Consider the following 5,464-nt stretch of genomic DNA (forward strand, 5'->3'; position numbering starts at 1 on the left):
TTGAGGCATACCGCAATGCTATCTTGATGAGTGCTGGGTTATATGAGACACAACCATACCTGTCTATCTAAGGGTGGCCTTGAGGCCATATCCCATGCTAATCTGATGAGTGCTGGGGTTATATGAGACACAGCCATATTGTCTATTCTAGGGTGGTATTCTGAGCATAACCCATGCTGGGGTTGTATGTGGGCATACCATGACTTGCTATCAGGAGGCAATGTCTATGATGTCTGTAGCATTTGGGGTTGTCTGGAGGCATACGCCATGGTTTTCTGTGGGTGATTTGAATGTATTTTGAGGCATGCTAGTGTTTCCTGGACGCACGTTAGCGATGTCCCACATCCATTTTGGAGGCTAGCCGGAGGTACAGCTAGTGTGTGTTCCAAGTTTGATGAGCTTCCAGCAGTTTGCACTGCAGTTTCCAATGTCTATGTGACATGAATAACTCTATGATGACTCTCCTACTTTCTCATCAGACACACACCTTATAATGGTGTGTGTGTGTGTGCGTGTGCGTGTGGCGTGTGCGTGTGCGTGTGGCGTGGTGCGCGTGTGGCGTGTACGTGTGGCGTGTGGCGGGTTGCGTGTGCGTGTGCGTGTGCGTGTGCGGTACGCGTGCGCGTGAAGCGTGTGCGTAATGTGTGTGCCGCACTCCTGCCTCGTTTGCCTGCCAACATGCCGCAATTTTTCTTCGTTAAAAACACTTCCACAACACAGCAAAACTTACCGCACCACGGCCAACTGTGGCACAACCCATAAAAGGATAGAGCAGGTGGAAAGCGTGAGCGTCAAATTTCGTGAACTGCTCGCGTTCGTTAAAAACTAATAACAGCGCAAGATACACAGCCAATATTGTCTTGATCTTGCTTTCTGTGCGTACCAAGTGTTCAGTTGTTTCACAACCCTCCGCGCGCTGGGTAGTCGTCAGTAAGTAGAAACTAATTATACACCAAGTAATCGTCTGCAAAATCTTGCGAAAAAGATACGCTCTGCTTCTGTGATGTCCAATTGGAGGCAATTTGGTGTTTTATGCCGAAAATCCTTAGGGGCGCTGTTTGGTACGCAAAGAATGTTTATTGAACGTACTTGGCTGGTCTTGTAGCTAAGTGCGGGCTTGTCTCGGAGCTTGAGCCGAATGCAGTTCGCCAACTATTGTTCAATGTTATAGAAGGCGCGATTTTACATTGCTGCGGAGAGCAAATTAGCAGTGTTTTGGCAAGATATCTTATATAAGTGGTTTTGGGCGTTCTACCCAATCGCAAAGGGATTCTTAAACGAAAAAAAAAAATATTTCTATAACCGAGGCAGGTGAGTGAATGTCTACGTAACAGATATCCAACATGAGGTGATTGGTCCGTTTGTGTTTTTGCAGTGGTAGTTTGAAAAACAAGCCCGAACGGCTTGCGAATTGGTGTCCACGCTCCCCCCCCCCGCCCACTTGCTCTGTTATCTTAATCTTTTTATTAATTTGTGGCAGAGTGTACGCGTGTGTTAAGAACTGTTGTGTTGCAGAGGAGATTTGACCTATACTAGAGTACTGTACTGACATAAACACCTGAGACTTGGTAGTAAGATAAAAGTCGGTGTTTATTTATTCTCGTTTTTATTATTGAGACGGGCCAAAGTGCCTGTGAGGGGACGTAGACAAACGTCAATAGCAAGTACTACAGTTCGTGTGGCATCAGGTGGTCAGACCAGAGTGGAGGCAACTCAGGTGTGCAGACGCAGGTGTGTGATGGGAGCTCCAGGTGTGAAGACTTCAGGTTGGACGGAGGTTCAGGTATGGCAGACTCAGGTGGGAGGGCAGGTCCAGGTTATGAATACCTTAGGTGCGGAGAGAGGTCCAGCTGCTATCAAGACTCAGGAGGGAGGGAAGGTCAGGTAATGCAGACCAGTTGGGAGTGGCAGTCAGGTATGCAGACCAGTGTCGGGAGTGGAGGTCAGTGTGTGCAGACCAAGTGGGAGGGAGTCAGGTGTGAAGACCAGGATGGGAGGGAGGGTCAGGTACTCGTTCAAGACGCAGGTGGGTAGGGAGGCCAGGTGTGCAGACCAGGTGGGAGGGAGGTCAAGGTATGCCGGCAGACCATTGCCGTGCGAGGGAGACGGTGGGAGGTTGTGGCTGCCGGATCAGACGTGCAGGCGGCATAGGTGAATCGGGGAACTGGAAACCCGATAGCCTGTTCACCGTAGGAGCGCAGTGACTGTTCACAGGGCACGTTCTCCCGTGTTGTGCGAACACGGCAGTGCAAGCTCTCTTTCTCTCTCTCTCACTCTCTCTTCTCTCGTCTACTCGTCTCATCTCTCTCTCTCTCTTTCTTTTCTCTCCACGCTCTCGTCTCTCTCTTCTTTCCTCTCAAATCTCCCCCTTCTTTGCCGGCTCCTCTCTCTCTCTCTCTCTCTTCTGCGTCTCTCTTCTCGATGCTCTCTTCTCTCCTCTTCTCATCTCTCTCCTCTGCTTCTCCCTATCTCTTTCTGTCTCTGTCAACTATCCTCTCGTTTCTATCTCTCTCGTCCCTCTCTCTTGCTCTCTCTCATCTCTCTCTCTCTCTCCTCTACTCCTCTCTCTCTCTATCTCTTTTCTGCTTCACTCGTAGCTTTAGCCCCTTCTCTCCGGCTTCAGTTGTTCTACCTCCGCTCTCCTCTCCCCTCCTCTCTTCCTCATCTATTTGTCAATTTTCCTCTTTTCCTACTAATCTACTCTCTTCTTTCTATCTTTCTCTCGCCCTCTCGTTTCCTTCGCGCTCTCTCTGTTCTGTACTCTGCAGTTGGGTAGTGAGTAGAAGTAAAGATATCCCATATATGGTCATGTGTAGGGTGGCGTACCTTCGCACACATAGAGCTACTCCGATCCCCGGCGCAATTGAAAATGGCACGTCTTCTTGAATTTTTCATGTATCTCAGCATTGTAATATTTAAAAATCGGGTGGTTGCCATGGTGACGACAGTCTTGTATGTTTCCAACAATGGGCGCAGATCAATATAGGCAGGATTTTAGGTTGTAAAGGAGAGGTGTGCAACTATTTGTGGCATTTTTATGCAGCAGCGGCTACTCTCGCATGACCTGTGCTCCTCCACTTTCTTTCCTCTCCCTCTCACTCTCACTTTCACTCTCACTCTCTTCCTTCTCTCACTCTTCAGCCAGCTGCTGTCATCTGACCTCGAAATTTTGGACAATGACGAAATATGCAACCATTTATGCCTCTGTGTGTAGGTATGTCTGCGTGCGTGCGTACGCGCGTGTGCATACCTCCTCTGTGTATGTATCTTTCTCTTCTCCCCCCCCCTCTCTCTCTCTTTCTCTCTTTCGTCCTCTGTTTGTCTCCCTCTCTTTCTTTTTTCTCTCCCACCCTCTCTATCTCTGTATCTTCGCTGCTCTCGTTCGTTATCAAACTCTCCAGACATTGGACGCTTTCTACTTCCTTTTACTGTTTCTTTCCTCGTTCCCTCCCCCTTACTTTCTCATATTTTATGCGTTTGTATTGCGTTATGTGGTGGTATGCATGGAATGCCTGCATACGTGCTGCCTGCTCTCAATGCCTGTTCTCTCAAAACTACATTTTGCCAAGAAATTCCTTATAAACCAAAGCGAAGACTACAGGCAATTTCAGTTGAAAACGATGGCCAGTTGTACAGTTATTTTTTTCGAATTGCGTTGGTCCTACGTTACCGGCCGTACTTCATTCGATGTACAACTTGGGTAAAAACATCGCTGGCTATATTTAGAATGAACGAATCGTGGTAAACAGGGTTAGGGGCCAACCTATCTTCCTCACGAACAGAGGCAATAAGAGAGTACTGCTGGGGAGGGCGGGAGAAGAACTGCTATGGTTTTCTCATGTTTCTGCCTGGGCGAGTAAATTCGATGTCTTTTTTTGGCATATTTTGCTGCCTAATAAAAATAGTAATTAATTTCTTACCCCGGCGCACGTAGGCGTGTATATGTACGTAGGTGCGTGCATGTGGGTGTACGCGCGCGTGTGCGTGCATGCGTGCATGCGAGCTTTACGGGGATTCACACGTATCCATGAGTGTAGTACTGCGAGTTTGCTTATCATCGGATGAGCTAGGCTAAAAATGCTTTGCGATATCTAAATATAGCTAGCCATGTTATTTCACCGGGTGAAAACAGCAGCGGGTAAACAAGCACGCTGCAGGACTGATTATGGTTACATAAATCCACGCAAGACACCCCCACACTGTTTATATACGTGACTGTAGGTGCGGAGTCTCGTTCTCCTCCCTTCCCTTTGCCTCTCTTAACCCGCTCCCTGAGACGCCGCAACCGCTTGCTGTAGTGCGTAGCATCCTTTCTAGCGCATCCCTCTCCTCCTATAACAGTCTGATAGGAATGGCTTCCCACGTCTTGCCTCCCCAGCCTCCGCGTTCTGTGTGTGTGAGAGAGAGAGAGAGAAATAGGGAGGGAAGGAGGCAAGGAGGTAGAGAGAGAGAGAGAGCGCCCTGCCGTCGTTGGGCGTCGTCAATCCGTAACACCATCTCCCCAAAATACTCGCATGTGCGTGCGCGTGTGCGTGTTTGTGGGCGTTACTGTCTATCTAGGGGTGCCTGAGGCATACCCATGCTATCTGATGAGTGCTGGGGTTATATGAGACACAGCCATATTGTCTATCTAGGGTTATCTGAAGCATACCCATGCTGGGGTTGTATGAGGCATACCAATGCTTGCTATCAGGAGGCATGTCTATGATGTCTGTAGCATCTTGGGGTTGTCTGGAGCATACCCATGTTTTCTGTGGTGTGATTTGAATGTATTTTGAGGCATGCTAGTGTTTCCTGGACCACGTTAGCGATGTCCACATCATTTTAGAGCTAGCCGAGGTACACTAGTGTGTGTTCCAAGTTGGATGAGCTTCAGCAGTTTGCACTGCAGTTTCCAATCTATGTGACATGATACTCTATGATACTCTCACTTTCTTCATGACACACATCTATAATGTGTGTGTGTGTGTGTGTGTGTGTGTGTGTGTGTGTGTGTGTGTGCGGGTGCGTGTGCGTGTGCGTGTGCGGGTACGCGTGCGCGTGAGCGTGTGCGTATGTGTGTGCCGCACTCTCCGTTGCCTCCCATCCCATTTTTCTTGTTAAAACACTTCCACAACACACACAAACTCAACGCATGCACGCCACTGTGCACAAACCCATAAAAGGATAGAGCAGCTGGAAAAGCGTGAGCGTCAAATTCGTGAACTGCTCGCTTCGTTTAAAACTATAACAGCGCAAATACACAGCCAATTGTCTTGACGATCTGCAGCGGATATCCGCGCGAAGCGCTCAAACGCCACCTAGTGGCGCACTTACTCAACATCGCTGCCTTTTGATCTGCAGCGGATATTCGCGCGAAGCGCTCAAACGCCACCTAGTGGCGCACTTACTCAACATCGCTGCCTTTTACCCAACGCAAGTATACGCCGTACCTTTAGGGTTTAAGGAAAGCCTGCTTTTCGCT

At 48.8% G+C, this 5,464-nt stretch overlaps 1 protein-coding gene across 1 annotated transcript in view; it reads left to right on the top strand.

The window, feature by feature from the left end:
- Window positions 1–5,464, top strand: part of LOC106806985 (guanine nucleotide-binding protein G(s) subunit alpha-like) — a 35,671-nt gene that overhangs the window by 16,649 nt on the left and 13,558 nt on the right. The window lies entirely within an intron of this gene.

Source organism: Priapulus caudatus, unplaced genomic scaffold (genome assembly GCF_000485595.1).
Source record: "Priapulus caudatus unplaced genomic scaffold, Priapulus_caudatus-5.0.1 Scaffold188, whole genome shotgun sequence".
NCBI lineage: Eukaryota > Metazoa > Priapulida > Priapulimorpha > Priapulimorphida > Priapulidae > Priapulus > Priapulus caudatus.